We start from the raw sequence: 17007 nt of genomic DNA on the forward strand, positions 1-17007 counted from the left end.
TGATTCTATATATGTGTATAGATGTTGTTGAGAAACACTAAGCTTTTTATCCCTTTCTTTCCCCTACCCCAAATGAATTAGAACTTCTAAGGATAGAACCTGGAAAACTGTATTTTAAACAGCCATCCCAGGCGACTCTAACGGTCACACAGTTTTGGTGCGATTCCCCTGCGTATGTTTTTCTCTTCTATCAGATGATCAGTTGCTTAAGATCATATACGTTTTTCTTTCCTTGTCTCTGTAGCACTTATTTTAATGCATTATAGATTTAAGAAAATAAGTTATCATTAGTGATTGAATGGTTGGGAATATGGTAAGAATGAGGCTTAGAGTTTGGCTTTAGAAATCACTGGAGGACAATGTAGGTGTGGACCCCACACTGTATTTGCTTGATGTGTTTGGGTAGAGGGGGTGGGGGAAGCAGGATATCTGGTTTCTCTTATAAAAGCACTGATCCCATCATGAGGGCCCACCCTCCTGACCTCATCTAAACCTAATTACCTCCTAATTATCTCTAAACACCATCACATTGGGAGTTAGGGCTTCAATATATGAATTTTGAGGGGACATAATTCAGTCCATAGCAGAAATATCATATCTTGCTAGAATGTATTTTTTAAAACTCATCAAAGCATACATACACTTAAATCTTTGCATTTAACCATATATAAATTAAACTTTGATGTAACAAAATTATATGCATATTCAATATCCATATATATACATTCATAATTATGTACATATACATTCAAAATTTTATATATATGTTCAACTTTGTATTTATGTGAATATATATGCATATAAGATATAGTCCAGGAATAAACAGAAAGAAAATTTAGAACTGAAGAACTTCCTTACCTTTAGGTTGAAAGAACCTACCAAATATAAAACAGAATGAATTAAACTAACCCACACATATACACATATTTTGTCCAAAGTTCAAAATTGCAAAATTTGTCCAAAGGACAAATATAAAATTCTTTAAAAGTTCCCAAAGAGCTTTCATATCTGAAAGGAATGAAAGTCAGATTGACATCAGGCATCACATTGGCAATGTTAGATGATAGTAAACCTAGAATTCTTTACTTAGATAAACTACCATTTGAGTATGTATAAAGAATAATCACACTTTTATATATCCAAGGACTTAGACAATTGCCACCCACAGACTAATTTTAAAAGGATTATTCAGGATGGTTTTCCATACAATAAAGCAAACACATTAACAAAAGCAGGGTACACACACACGCACACACACATGCAGAGCCAAGATGTAAATATAAGTTACTGAAAAATGTAGGAAAAAGCAAAGTATAACCTAGAATTAATGTGAAATACTTGTTAATGCAGGTGGTATAATTGTATATCTGGAAAATCAAAGAAAGTCCATAACAGAGTTCAGTATAAGACTAATAGCAATATCAGTATCAAAAAATATATATATTTCCAGTGACTTTGTTATATACCAGCAATAACCACCTAGACAACAAAATGAAGAAACACCCTTTTTACAATTATAATGACAAAAACTAAATAGAAATAAATTTAAGACATGTACAGAGTCTATATGAAGAAAGCTAAATCAAGGAACATGAACAAAATCATGAATAAATTTATACCATAATAGGTACCATTTCCTTGTATAAGAAGAATCAACAGTATCAATGTACACCTGCCTCCTAAATTAACTAATAAATTCAACAGTAGTCACCCCCCCCCAAAAAAATCCCAATGACCTAATATTTTAGAAACTTTACTAAATCATCCTGACATACAGCATAGACTGTATAGCAAAACTCTTCAGAAGAAAGAGTAATGGAAGGACTAACCCTATCAAATATTAATGTATTTTAAGAAATTATTGTCATTGAAAAAAATGTATTGTCGCTAGGGAAAGATACACTGATCAAAGGAACAAGACTTATGATATTTTAGATTGGTGTTATTGGATGAACTACATGTCCTCCCCACTCCCAAAACTCATATGCTGAAATACTTATGCCCAATACCTCAGGATGTGAACTTATTTGGAAATAGGGTCTTTGCACATATAAGCAGTTAAGTTAGGATGAGGCCATACTGGGGTAGGGTAAGTCGCGAAGATGAGTGGAATCCTTTTGACAAGGGGAAATTTGGACACAGAAACACACACAGAGAAAAAGATGAGGGCAGAGATGGATACGATGCTTCTTCAAGCCAAGGAATGCCATAAAGCCAGCAGAAGGTAGGGAAGAAGCATGGAACAAACTTCCTCGCAGCCCTCAGAAGGAAGAAACCTGGTTGACACCTTGAGCTCAGACTTCCAGCTTCCAGAACTGTGAGACCATACATTTCTGTTGCTTCAGCCAGCCAGTTTGTGGACCTTTGTTATGGCGACTCTACAACACTAATAGAGTTGAAAAAGAATGGACTATCAATAAATGATGAGATAACTAACTAGCCAGTTGGAGAAATAAATTGGATATTTGCCTCATTCCTTACACTGAATTCAATTACAGCTGTGATCAGGTTTTAATGTTTAAAAAGTATTGGAAGAAAATATTGATGAATATACTTTATAATCTTAGAGGGGAGATTTTTTTTAGCATTATAAAAACTTTAATAACTGTAAAAGACTAACAGCTATCAAAGTAGTAAAAATTTTAAATATTGATAATATAAAGCATTGGCTAAAGTTTTAGCAAATGGTACTTTAATACACTGGAGATATTTTCTATCTGACAGAATATAAATTCCATATACACTATATATATATAATTTAAATACATATATAAATATACATTATATAATTACATGTATCCTCTAGTTCAGGAAACACACACACACACACGCACATGTATGTACATATGCTTTAGCTCAGTAAAGCTATAATTTATTCCAAAACAGATCAAATATCCAAAGTTACACACACACACATACACACACACAGACATATGTACAGGTGTTTGTGTAGCATTATTTATGTGAGGATAACCAGAAGTAAAGTAAAAGTTCATCAGTTGAGATTGGTTAAATAAATTATTCTCCATTTGTAAAATGGAATTGTCTTCATCCACTAAACATGTGATATATTTCTATTTAACATTATGGAAAGATCTCCATGACAAATTGTAAAGTGAAAAACACAGGTTAAAAAGGGCATGTGAATATGATCTCACATGTGCAACCACCCTATACACACACAAGCCCCTCAAAAAGTTTAGTCATCTGAAGTCTAGAAAAAAAATTGGAAAAAATTATAGTATTGAATACAATTATAGTAGCAATGGAATTTAGGGTGACTTGTAATTCTATACTTTTCTATATTATTTGAAATTTCAACGTGAGTGTTCATTAGTAATAATTTAAAGCTATATTCGTTAAGAACTTAATTAAGAATAGTTTATAATATCCATTCTGTTTTCCCTAATAATTCTATTCCAGAAGTATGTCTTAAATAATAGAGATGCTCACACAGATTTGCATCCAAGGATATTTGCTTATAATTTTGAAAATTAGCAAACACCAGAGTAGGTAACAGAATTTGTTATATAAATTATGCTATATCCAACTGACAAAAAACTATGCAGCTATAAAATACAATATTGTATAAGATAGTGTATGGTCACATTTGTGGGGAAATACATATATATGTACAAATACCTACAGAAATTGAAAGATACATAACCATACCTTGTATTTTTCCTTCTGAAGAATAGAATTACATTGGTAATATTTCTTTGTAATTCTTTCTAATTATTACATAAAATAATAAAAATACATAGCACAGACAGGCTTTTGTTCCAAGTGTATACTCAGACACACACACACACACACACACACACACACACAATCTATATATATTATGAAAAACCACAAGTTTGAGATAAAAGTTTCTTTTTCCCTCCCTTCCCAGATCCGTCTTCCTTTTCCCACATGTTGCTCATCTGGAGGTAGTCCTTTCTGCAGCTCTTTTACTCAGAGCTCTGTAAGAGTGCAATGTACTCAACAGGAATCAAAGAAGTGTACCATCCAGGAGACAGATAGCCATTTCTGAGAAAAGAAGCTCTATTTTCACCCTTCCTTGCCCCTCCTCTTCTCTTTATTTGGGTACTTTTGGAGATTAGAGATTTTAATTGTATGACTTGTGAAATGCCGTTTTTCTTCCAACAGCTGTGTTTATGGTATATAATCTATTACCTGCCTATATGCCAACATTTAAAAGCATTCTGATGGATAATGCTCAGCAAGGGATTAATCTTTTCCAGCGTCACCCTCTTGACCTGCAAATGTACATTAGTGGGGGGTATAATGCCTGCTCTGACATTTGTTTGCAATGTATCCAAATACATTCTGGAATGCAAGCACATTCAGGTTTCCTGGCATTGAGACAGACAAGCGAAGTCAGCACTAAGACATATAGTTCCCATATGTCAGGGTTAAGGGAGCTAGGACTTGTGGAGCCTTTCCACTGAACTTTGTACTGCATACTTTCACATCGTCCTTCCCTCAACATTTCCTCTGCTACACGTCAACCATACCACCCGAAGTATGGTGAGGTCACACGGTAAATAAGATGTACTAGGACACGTTTGGGTCTCCTCTCGTGGGTTCTCTGCACATCATCTGGTCAGGATCAACCTAAAATATAGGTCAGTAGAGGATTGCCTTTGGGGATCTTCCCCACTTCACCCTCCAGTTTATCTGAAATTTCAGTTTCAAATCCTGGCTTGGCTGTCTACCGTCTGCATGAACTGGGATACATTACTTAATGTTTTCAAGCTCTATGACAGATACAATATTGTTACTATCAGAGGGACTGGAAGAAAATAAAGCAAATTGTGTAGGTAAACTGGTATAGACCTGAAACGTAAGAATTGTTCTATGCATGTTTGTGGAGAAAAAATAACATCTCATGTTTTAAGACTGATTGTTTAGAGTCATAAAGGAGTATTTTGTTGGGTGTTGATGATTTCTCTGTTAAGATAAAACTATTCTTGGGAGGAGCAGTACTATGAGCTGGGAGTAGCAGACAATTAATTTAGGTTAATTGACAGTTCCTTGAAACTAATAAGACCCACTGGGGAGGGATCACAAAGTGAGTATGGAGCGGGATCAAAGAAGCACACTTTTCCATTCGTCAATAGATCCAGTCTTCCACCATCAGTTAAAATCATTTAGCCCAGGTAATGTTTTCAGTAAGGCTTCTACTAAATATAAGCAATAAATTTTCTCTGTAAAAACAATTTACCTGCTATTTTATTTAGATATCTAGCTTTGTGACTTGTAAGCAATTTTAGTCTCTTTTTAAAATAATTTTTTAATGTTTATTTGAGAGAGAGAGAGCGCGCGAGCGCACGTGTGCGCGCACAGGGGAGGGGGAGAGGGAGACACAGAAACTGAAGCAGGCTCCAGGCTCTGAGCTGTCAGCACAGAGCCCGTCGCAGGGTTCAAACCCACAAGCCGTGAGCTCATGACCTGAGCTGAAGCCAGGTGCTTAACCGACTGAGCCACCTAGATGCCCTTAATCTCTTTTTATTAAACAATTCAGAAGAAGAATAGGGTATAAACAACACTAAAAATTTAGGTCAAACTGTAATGGTTTTTCCTCCTTTGAGTCAGTTTTGGAGTTTGAGCTTGACCTTTCTAGTTACGAGACTTAAAAGGGGAATGGAGAAAGCCTAAACTTTGAGATCATCCAGATCTTGGATCAAATCATGCTATCACCTTATTAGGTGAGTAATTTGGATCAAGTTCCTTAATCTTACCTCTGTTTCCTTGTCTGTTAAATGGCGATAACAGTATCTGTTTAAGAGCATTGTAATAAATATTGGATGAGATGAGATATGGAAGATGCATGTTTTACAGAGGTTGATGTGTTGACTGGCAAAAATGGTAGTCATTATTATCTTGTTATTTTGCTAGCTATGGTCATCATTCACACTCAACAGGAATGTTTTGAGGGGGGGAAGAAACCCCCATGGGTTACCCCAAGTGTGAGGTCCACTCTAAAATCGTGGTCTGAAGTAGTAATCAGTTCACTAGAGGGACTAAAAAGAGATGGCAATTGTGAATAATTATAAATGCTAAGTATTATTTTCTGCTTAGAGAGAATTTCAAATTTTAATTTATTTTTGAGAGGGACTAACTTCAACACGGATCACTGAATATGAATACTGCACTATGTCAATGTCCTCTAGCCAAAGAACACCAGGAACACACCTCTAGAGAAATAAAGTTTGATTTATTGGCCCATTGCAATGAGGGACACTATGGACCTCTAAGAATGATGGCATTAGGAAGGACTCCTGGGCTTTGAGCTTGCAGTAGGTGATTTGGGGGGCAATTTCGAGGAAGTGGGGCCTTGTGTTGGATTAGATGCTGTTAGGAGGTGGGTATGACTGGGTATTTTAAGAAATCCTGTACAGAAGATAGAAGGCCTAACGCAAGTCAAAAGGACAGGCAGTCATATCGGCCAGAATATTCTTGGTGGTTTTGTGGTTGAGTCTTTAGTGAGAAGTTTTCTTTTTGTCTTGATTCATTGTGGTCATAGAGTGGCCTTGTCCGATGATCCTGTGCTGTGAAATTGTTTATGTTCAACAGAAGAACGCCACAGCCTGGCTGTGAGTGCTAGGACAGGTCCTGGCAACATTAAAACCTGATAAGGGGTGCTTGGGTGGCTCTGTAGGTTGGGCGTCCAGCTTTGGCTCACATCATAATCTCAAGGTTTATGAGTTGGTGCCCAGCATCAGGCTTGCCACTATCAGTTCAGAGCCCACTTTGGATCCTGTGTCCCCATCTCTTTCTGCCCCTTCCCCACTCATGCTCACTCACTCGCGCGCGCTCTCTCTCAAAAATAAATAAACATTTACAAAAATACTTAAAAAAAAAAAAAAAAAGACCTAACTGATTTTGCCAGGCCAGTTCCCTGCTGCCAGGGGCTGCTTTCCTCTCTCAGTTTCTCATTCTCCAAGAATAACACTTACAGGTCAAGGAGGCATTCCCAACCAGCTATTTCAAGTTGAACACCTGACAAAAGTTGTACCTGCATCAAAATTTCCCAAACTTCATTCAGTGCCCCATTATATAGTTAACTTAATATTTTTAACCATTTCCATTCTAAATTAAATGAATATATTCTATAATGAAACTTCATATCATTACTGCAAATGGACATTAATATTACTCAAAATAGGTAAAAATAAAATAAAATAAAATCTGGGATAAAATAAAATAAAATAGATAATATAATAAATTTTAGCTGGATGACTTTGCCTGTTGAAGGTTCAGAGGCTGAAGCCCAGTCTCTCTTTGTTTTAAAGGGAGCCTTGAACTCGTAGAGAGATGTAAAAACTATAACCAAACTGAGGTTTTGTACTTGCTATAACTTGAAAGACTGAAAAATAAGCAAAAATGAAATAAATGTATTGCTATGGTCACCGCTCTTTAATACCAAGTCTGCCTGCTACCTAACACAATCGCACTTGCTACCTACCTTATCATAATTGTATACACTTCTTTCATTTTGAGAAACACCAGCCTGAACATTCTGAACATCTGACTGGCTCTTTTTGTCTGAAATATCCAGGAAAAAAATTTGTCTTTGGTGATTCGTAACAGTTGCCTTATTGAAAACAGGGTGCCTCTATGACTTGAAATCATGAGTTGCTCTAATCCATTTCATTAACTGTTTAACACAGTTATTTTGCCCCTTGAGAGAAGGACCTTGTATGCTGCATGGGGATTTACATAAAACTTGGTTTCTAATATACACCATCTTATAACTGCTTTTTGTTTACAATCGTCCATGCAGCAATTTCTAAAGGAGAAAGATCAGATAGTGCAAAAAAAAAAAAAAAAAAAAAGAAAGAAAAAGAAGCCAAGAAACAGGACGCTTGAGTCCCCCCTTTTAATAAGTATCACTGTGACATTGGGCACATCATTTGCTTTCATTTTTCTCATCACTAAAACGAACAGAGAAACTCCAACTCATGTCATTGTTGCAAGGATGAAATAAAATGATACGCTGAATAATAATATTATTTACTAATAAGAATCAACAGTCATGTACTCTCACAGCTTGTGTTGTGCTCTTAGGCGTATAGCCCTAGAACTGTCTTTCAGCAAAAGATTCCATGCAGCAGTTTTGACCACCCAATAGTTAATCTTAAGCATGTAACTTTTCACGATCATCTAAACTTTAGTTGTGGATTGTGGATTGAATGCTAAGTTGTTTTCCTTTCTTTTGAACTTTGAAGGCCTTTTTCCAGATGCTGTCATGTGGCACACTGCTTGTGCTGTAGTTACTGATGATTTTGAAAGCTCATTCCATCCGAGATGCTCACCACCCCACGAGGGACCCAGAATCGTGAGCCTTCCCATATGTTTCTCCATCCAGTTCTGTTGCTGCCTTGCCTGCATAACAAATATAAATATGGTTCTGGACCTGGATTTCTCCCAGATGAGCAGACTTCAAAGCATGTGTGAGGTCTCCAGGAGAAGACTTTGTCTTTGTCCATCTGTATACCCATGGCCAGCTATAGGTCTGGTTTTCTTAGCAATAGAATGATTAAAGGTGGTGGCAAAGGTAGGGAGAAAGTGCTTTGGATAGAGCTGAAAGCAAGTAGAGGAAGCAAGACAAAATTAAATTTTCCATCTGGAACAACAAATTAGGTTGAGAATGACAAATTTAGTGCAAGTTGCAGGTTAGCAGTGACATGGTATCAACACGTATACTGTAACTTTGCATGTCATTATTTAACATGCTAATATATCACTATTATATGCTCATTACTGGCAGCAGCATCACACTGAGCAAGAGATCATTATTTACTCGAGGGCCATGTCAGTGACTGATGAGGATTGTATAATGCAGCAGCTATCCTAGGTTTTTCATGATGGAAATGAAATAAGACTTATTATTTTATGCTTGCATAGAAGTTAAACTTGAGACATGATGGAGTGAGGTAGAAAGGTCTTCTGGTTCTTTTGTGGGGGCTTTAATATCATTCCAGTCTGAGTACATAAAATTCATCTGCATTATCCTTCCCCTTACGAGTTTTCACTTTGTCTCCCCCTATCATCTTTCTTTTATTTTTAAACTCTTTTTCCATTTTTTGCCTTTTCATGGTTTTTGTTTGTTTGTTTTTTTCCCTTATAGTCTCTTCCCCTTGGACTAAGGAGTATTCCCGTATAAGTACTCCATTTCTTTCTATTCTTAAACAACCTACAAGCATTCATTGACTATCTATTAGGAGATCAGTGCTCCCCAGTTATGGCATTTTATTCATGGCTGTTGCATCTAAACTGTCTTCCTTCAGAGATTGTACATAATGAGATCATGGGATGGATGGCTTGTTTTAATGTAATGGTGCCTCTTGGTAGGAGGTATGACGAAGGGCAAAAAGTAAGAGCCAATAGAAGGAAAAGTTCACCAGACTGTGACCTTGTAAGCAGGGCTCATTAGCTTTCTCATGTGCCATTTTGTAGCAGGGTGCCTTAGAAGGTGCTTAATAAATAATGCTTACAAAAAGAGAGTCATTTGCATTCCATGGAAGATGTTCACTAACAGTTTGTAGAATAAACAGATCAATGAATGGATTGAATAAATGATCGCGTTTGTTTACCTACCCTTGTTTAGACCGTAAGTAAATGTGAGAGAAGTTGAGGGAAATTTGGAACTAATTATGTCAAAGCAGTCTTTCTCTTATTGCTAGCTGTTAACTGATGGGGATATGAAGCAATCTATTCCATTTCTTTAGGGAGTGACATGATTAAAGATCACATTTGAGTAGTAAGTAACAGTTTACTTATTACCACAGATTTAGGGAATCTGGTATCCTCTTCTTCATCTTCTTGATCATATTTCGCTATAAGAAAAATGAGACTTGTCTAGAAAAACATATTTTCTAGGACAGTGTTTCTTTTTACCGTTTGTGTATTCTGTTAGAAGCACACGAGTTGCAGATTTGCCCTTAGGATTAAGGTCCCATAGAGCTGGATGGAGGGTAGCCAGGACCATGTGGAAAGCTCAGAATCAACGTCCTGTAAGTCCCTTTTCAACCTAATATCTACTAATTCCTGTTAGGTCACTTAAACTTGGAAACTGAAACTCAAGTAGAAAAATTTAATATGGTATAAAATGTTGGCACGCGTTTCAAATATTTACTGATTTACATTTTTTCCTTTTATTGGTTATTTTACTTTAACATGTTTTCAATTTAATATTCATGTGTAACCATTTCTATATTGTTTATTTTTCTGGCCTCATTACTATGATCGTCCCCACAGTAAAATTTTTCAGTATTTATTCATCTAAATGTTTATTGATATTACTGCCATCAAATCTTAATGGAAATACTCTAAGATTTTATTTGAAAAAGCAATATGTGTCAAAAAGCAAATGATTAATGGATTATAAACAGGTTAAAGAAATATATTATTCATTTTGAAAAATGCAAATTTTTACTGCCCTCCATGGATTTACTGACAATACTTCCTGCTTAAATTTTACTACTGGAATAAATATCTTTTTTTGTTGTATTTAAGAATCTAGTGAGCACTTAGCCATATTTGAAGAAAAAACAACTCTTCTTAAACTATTAAATAAAGATATTATACCCTTTTTTATTGAATGACAAGGAGGCAATATGCAGTTTTCTTTAGCTCACCTTGCAAAATGCTATTGGGGCACGTTAATTCATCTCACAGTACATGGACACGCGGAGGACCAAGGCGATGATAAAACCTGCCTGTAGAAAGCTTGCCCTGCTAGTGAGGTACATTAGAGGTAAACATCTGTTCCCTACTTCTGCCATGGAATCCTTGCCAATAAACCATATCAGACAGATGATCTATACTACTCATTATTTATTTGATTCTTTTGAAGGGTGGTGGGAAGATGAGGTCTAAAGTAGCCATTAGACAAATTTGGGCTCCAGTGTGATTTTTCACATAAAAACTTCAGTGAATCCAACTCATCACTCCTATTTCCCCCAACCCTTTTGATTTTTGTAGTAAAACACATTTTGGCAGTGGCACTTTTTAGGCCTTTGTCTCGCAACCCAACTGAAATTTAAAGAGAGCACCGTCCATGTATTTTGTTCTTATTTATGATTAATTCATCCATATAGTATTTTGTAAACATCAGTTCATGTCCAGAAACTCACAGGACTCTTCATTTATAAATATAGAAGAAACCTTCCTTGGTCCTTAGGAAGGTGAACTTTGACTCCAAATTATAAAATAATAATGATAGCAGATTCTAAATATGAAAGGCCTTGATTATAATACTTCAAGTACAACAGATATTAATGTAAGGCTCTAGGCTTTGGTTAATTTAAGTATATATATATATCCTTCTCTCTATATATACTGTATAATATAGGTTAACACCAATCATCCAAAAGCTATGATTATTTTTGAGATAGACCAAATCTAGCATGGGATTTTTGGATAGTTTTCTTTAATACATTGAATTTATATAGAGGAGATTTTCTTTAAAACTCACTAAGGATTGAGGTGCCTGGTAGCTCAGTTGGTTAAGCGGCAAACTCTTGGTTTTGTCTCAGGTAATGATCTTGGCAGTTCTTGGGCCTGGAGCCTGCTTGGGATTCTCTCTCTCTCTCTCTCTCTCTCTCTCTCTCTCATTCTCTCTCTCTCTCTCTCTCTCTCCCCCCCCCCTTTGCCCCTCCCCTGCTCACACTGTCTCTTCTCTCTCAGAATAAATAAATAAACTTAAAAAAACTCACTAAGGATGTGTATCTGTCAGTATCTAATAAAAAAAATAGAAGCCATGTAAATATTTCACTGGAGAGATTTACTATAGGACTCACGTACTTAGATCTCGGACAGCAGCAAAAGGAGAAAGGGACCATGGATGTAGCAGAGAGATAATGCGTGTGGGAAGCAGCTATTGACCCTAGGGCTTAGGGGGTGCTCGGGAGCAGATGGGGTTTTCAGAACCTTGAGAAGGGATGATGTGGAAGAAGGGTCATTATATCAAGGAGTTTCTCTTTTAAACAGGAAGTGTTGCCCAACTCCCCAACTCCAGAGCTTGTAGGAGGGGCCTACAGAGCTAGGACACAGCCACTGGAGAAGGGGAGGACCTGTGTGGAGCCCGTACCTCTGAGGATGGGCTCTACAGCTGGTTCTCAAGCAGGTTGCTGGAATGAAGGGCCACTGTGCAGGCAGTTCTAGCAAATAAAACAGGGATGAAGTCCCTTCCCCCAGCCCCTTGTCTTCACACCCTCCCTAGTGCCCCTTATTAGCAAAGCTTAATCGATGAGGAATAATTGATGGAGTCCCAGAAGCAGTGTCACAAAGCAGAGAGAGTGACAGCTGATAACAGCAGAATAACTGAATTGGGACTGGTATCACAAACACCTTAGCTGTAGATCTGTTTTATAGTGAGAATAACCATGCTACATGGATGTCTTTGTAGGTTTCCTTTTTAAAAATATATGTTTTCTTAGATTGACACAAAATTTTATGTCTTAGGGACATGTGCTAAATCCCAAATCCAGGTAGCTGCCTTTTGTTCCCTTGCTGCATCCTGCAACAGACCCTTCACTTCCAAGACATACATCCTTATGGACACGGAATGCTGAGTTTGACCATGGAAATAAAAGCACAGTGTTGCCCTAAACTCATTGTCTGTATGGTCTAAATGTATTTTAAACACTGGCTAGCTGAAACATAAGTTCAGAAATGGGAAGTATGGGCTTCCCAATAAAAGCTGGTCCTTGACGATTTTCAGAACTTTCAAAGACCAGTTTCTTGCCAAGGTGGTGGCATCCAGCCAAGGAGCAAGCAGGGTTCATCACCTGGATGCCCCATGGAGTTTGTAGGGAGGCAGTCTCATCTTTCATCACCTTCTCCTTCCTTGGGCTCCAGGTACTTTGAAAATTGCTTCATTTGTTATTAAAGGAATTCCTTACTACTTTTCCCCTATGTGTTTACATGATATTTTATACATACCTAATCTGCTTTACTTATTTAGTCATCTAAAATAAATTTGGCTTTTTGAAAGGCCCCTAAAGATAATTAAATAAAATTATTAAGTTCTGATTTTGTAAATTTACGTTCTTTAGATAGTGCAGATTTTCAGATATAAGAGCAAAATGGTAAGTTAAAAATGGAAATACACTGAGAATAGGTCAAAAACTGTAGGTAGGTAAACAGTAAAGGCAGTTGGCTAGGACTCAAGAAGAGGTGTTTAAAAATAATAAAGGGGGGGGGGATGAGCCAAACTGGTGAAGGGCAGTGGGAGATAGAAGCATCCCGTTATAAAATGAGTAAGTCACAGGGATGAGAGGCACAGCATAGGGAACATAGTCAACGGTATTGTGATAGTGTTTATTGTGATAGATGATGGCTACACTCATAGCATAACATATAGAGTCGTCGAATCGTTATGTTGTACACCTGAGACTAATGTAATGTGTGTCTACTCTACTTCAATTAAAAATAATAATACTACTCTTAAACAGAGATCTAAATTCTGCCACTTTCTGGCCAAAGCCCTGGGTCAAGATTCTCGACCTAACTGAGCCTCACTTTCTCATTAAGAATACTGTTAGTATCTATTGCAGAGAAGTATGGCGAAGAGCGAATGAGACTGTATATGAAAAAACTTAGTCTAGTACCTGGTATACTATGAATAATCCTATACTCTTATAAGCATCATTCTTTGATTAAATGTGATGAAATGGCTCTTACTTCCTCCTCACTCTATGTAAAATGTATAAGAACTTAAATTCAGTTTTCTTTCAACTATAAGCTCTCAAAATAGTTGCTTTTGTTCTTTGCAACTTTGACTTTTTATTTGAGGTGCTTTTTGAGCAGGGCGCCTGGGTGGCTCAGTCGGTTGAGCATCCGACTTCAGCTCAGTTCATGATCTCACAGTTTGTGAGTTGGAGCCCTGCATGGAGCTCTGTGCTGACAGCTCAGAGCCTGGAACCTCCTTCGGGTTCTGTGTCTCCCTCTCTCTCTGTCCCTTCCCCGCTCATGCTCTGACTCTCTCTGTCTCTCAAAAAACGAATAAATGTTAAAAAAAACTTTAAGTGCTTTTTGAGTTATTTTAAAGGTATTTTAGAAAATATTACTATCTCTAGATTTTTTTTCCTCCATAAGAGAAATTTAGGACAGCAGATTGATGCTGGGGAGAAGGAAATCTGAAGGCCTATGGGCTAAGACCCCAAGAGCCCCGTGACTTAACAAAGGCAATCTGCATTACACAATATCGTACATCCTCTAATCTCAGAGCAATGAGCTAGTGCATAAGAGCAAGGCAATCTGGGGTGCTTGGGTGGCTCAGTCGGTTAAGCGTCTGACTTCAGCTCAGTTCATGATCTCACAGTTTGTGAGTCTGAGCCCCGCATTGGGCTCTGTGCTGACAGCTCAGAGCCTGGAGGCTGCTTCGGATTCTGTGTCTCATTCTCTCTCTGCCCCTCCCCCATGTGTGCTCTGTCTCCTTGTGTCTCTCAAAAATAAAGATGTAAAAAAATTTTTTTTAAAAGAGCAAAGACAGTTTACTTTAGGGAGCCTTATTCAATTTAGTCTAACCTACCTCCCCCCTTATTTGTTCATGATCTGGTGACTGAGTTATTCTGAGCACTATAGAAACAGGTGAAAATGAACCATGACCGTTAATATTATTTTGTTTCTTTTCTCCTTTTTGTTTTTTTTTTTTGGAAACCTGAAGGATCCTTTTTGTAATGGAAGATTTAAAAGTTGAGATGTAATTGAAAAGTCAATGAATTTGGAATTTTGCCATGATCTTCGTTTCAGTCATATTTGTTCTGGGTCTAACCAATTAGAGGCTAATGGAGAAGAGGCTGATCCTTCTCCCCTGGGCCTGTCGAACTAGGCATACCCCATTACCTGCCTCCCCAGCATTTTTTAAGCCCTTGTTTTAAATTACACTCAAATGTCTCCTCCTACCATGACTCCTTGCTGTAACCCAGATGCTTTTCCCCATGTGTAGACCTCTGTCTCACTTGCATTGGGGTTACTTCTTTCATGTCTGCTTCCCTGTTGGACCATAAGCAGCTTGAAGGCAGTTTCAAGTAGGCTTTAGTGTATTTAGTACTTCAGAACCTAGCTGTGCCTACCACATAGTGGGTGCTTAGTAAAGGATATATTCATAAGCAGATGAACATGGTTCAAATGGCTGAGCGTGGAGTAAAGTCTAGAAGGAACTGGGAAATGGGAAAAATAAGAAACATTGGAGTTGAAAAGACTATTACGTAGCTGGATAAAAAAAAAAGATCCATAAAACTATGTTGGGGGTAAACGGAGATAGGGATTAGAGGATTTGTGAAGATAAGTTAATAGGATCTAGGTTTTTACTTATAAACATATTTTTTTCTGGCCCTAACCATATTCAGTGGTCAAATATAGGTCAAGGTAATTACAGAATTTTTTTAGTAGGTCACCAAGGAATCGGAAGGTTGTTCAGAGCAGCAGTTTCAAGTTTGACCACACTTTGCTGATTAAAATCTTGTAAGAGATAACAACACAGTACATAAAAGCATGAAGAAAAATTTTTAAAATACACGTTAATACTACATGCAACTTAAGAAGTACTCACAGAATCTGAACAATAAGTGTCACAAGTATCATAAAAGAATATGCAATGAGCACTGGGTGTCATACGTAAGAGATGAATCACTGGGTTCTATTCCTACAGCCAAGACTACGCTGTATGTTAACGAACTTGAGAATAAAAAAAAAAAATAAGTATCCAAGTTTTGTGTCTAGAAAAAACAGCTTGGAAAAATCTATAGTAATTTTTTTTGGTAAAATGTCAAATTTCTTGCCTAGACATACAAGATCCTTTACAATGTGCCTACTCCACTCCCATCCCTACCCATCTCTCCAACATCCTTTCTTTCTACTCTCTTCCAGACCTCACTGAGGGTGTCACCATTCCCTACCAGCCTTTTACATACATGTCCTTCTATACCTGCCATCCTTCAGCCTCTGCTCAAATGTCAGCCCTTCTGCAGAGCCTTCTCTGGTGAGTTAAATTCCAGTGTCTGTGCTCTTGTGGTTAGCCGTGTTCGATTTACCCCTCCGTCTCTGCCATACAAGAGAGCGTGTCCTGGAGATTAGAGGCCATGTTACAGTTGTGTGAATATTTTTACCACCTAGGATCATGGCTACTATAGAATATGTTTTCAGTGAATAGATTAACGCTAAGTGAGATTTCAGGAACTTAACGGAATAAAAAATGAATTGAGGAAACGTCGCTTTTAAAGATTGGATGTGAATATGTTACATTTGTCCTGGGAAGGAATAACCTAGGAAGAAGAAATAAGAAGAAGAAAATAGGCCCAGCAAACAGCTGAAGCCTCAGAATCAGAGGGCAGGCCTGGGCTGCAATATAATTTTGCCACGATATAAATCTCATGCGGTGATAAACCCAAGAAGATGTACAACACAGCTTTCACAAATCAACATTTTGTAGGTATATGAAAGACCCATTTGGAGTTCAGGCCTACCAGTTCAATACCTTTTCCCTCAATAACCATAGCAAGCAAAGGTATTTAACTTCATGAATTATAAAATGACAGGAAACATTTCTGTATTGGTTGTGGATTCAATCCCACAACAGGTTCAAAAGTTCAGAAGCAGCTAATACCCAAATTTATCATAGTAAAGGTTACTACATGAGCAGCATTTTTAAATAATATATACTTTAAATTATTGAAGGTGTGCATCAACAGGTAAGAACATGGTGTGTTTAAGTATTCTCTTGTTTTCTGAAATGCTCTAGCACTTTTCAAATATTCCTCAGAGCAACACATAACAGAACTATGTGCACTTCAATATTAGCAGATAGCTGCCTGGTATATTTGATTGTAAATAGATGTTTTCGATCTCATTTCCTTCAAGGATAATAATTACCATGAAACACTATCGAATGCTTTTTCTGTGCCTGGCACTACAGAAACATTTTATAAATACTAAGTCATTTAACAGTCTTATAAAGTGATTTCTATTATCAATTCCATTGTACAAATG

The 17007-nt window shown here is 37.1% G+C and overlaps 1 long non-coding RNA gene across 1 annotated transcript in view; it reads left to right on the forward strand.

Moving 5' to 3' along the window:
- The window catches only part of LOC113601769 (uncharacterized), a 92334-nt gene extending 76261 nt beyond the window's left edge, over positions 1–16073 (forward strand). Inside the window, exon 5 of the long non-coding RNA XR_008299241.1 lies at positions 15889–16073. This is a non-coding gene — a long non-coding RNA (uncharacterized LOC113601769). The remainder of the gene's footprint in view (positions 1–15888) is intronic.
- Positions 16074–17007: the final 934 nt, after the last annotated feature.

This window comes from Acinonyx jubatus, chromosome B3 (assembly GCF_027475565.1).
Source record: "Acinonyx jubatus isolate Ajub_Pintada_27869175 chromosome B3, VMU_Ajub_asm_v1.0, whole genome shotgun sequence".
In the NCBI taxonomy this organism is placed as follows: domain Eukaryota; kingdom Metazoa; phylum Chordata; class Mammalia; order Carnivora; family Felidae; genus Acinonyx; species Acinonyx jubatus.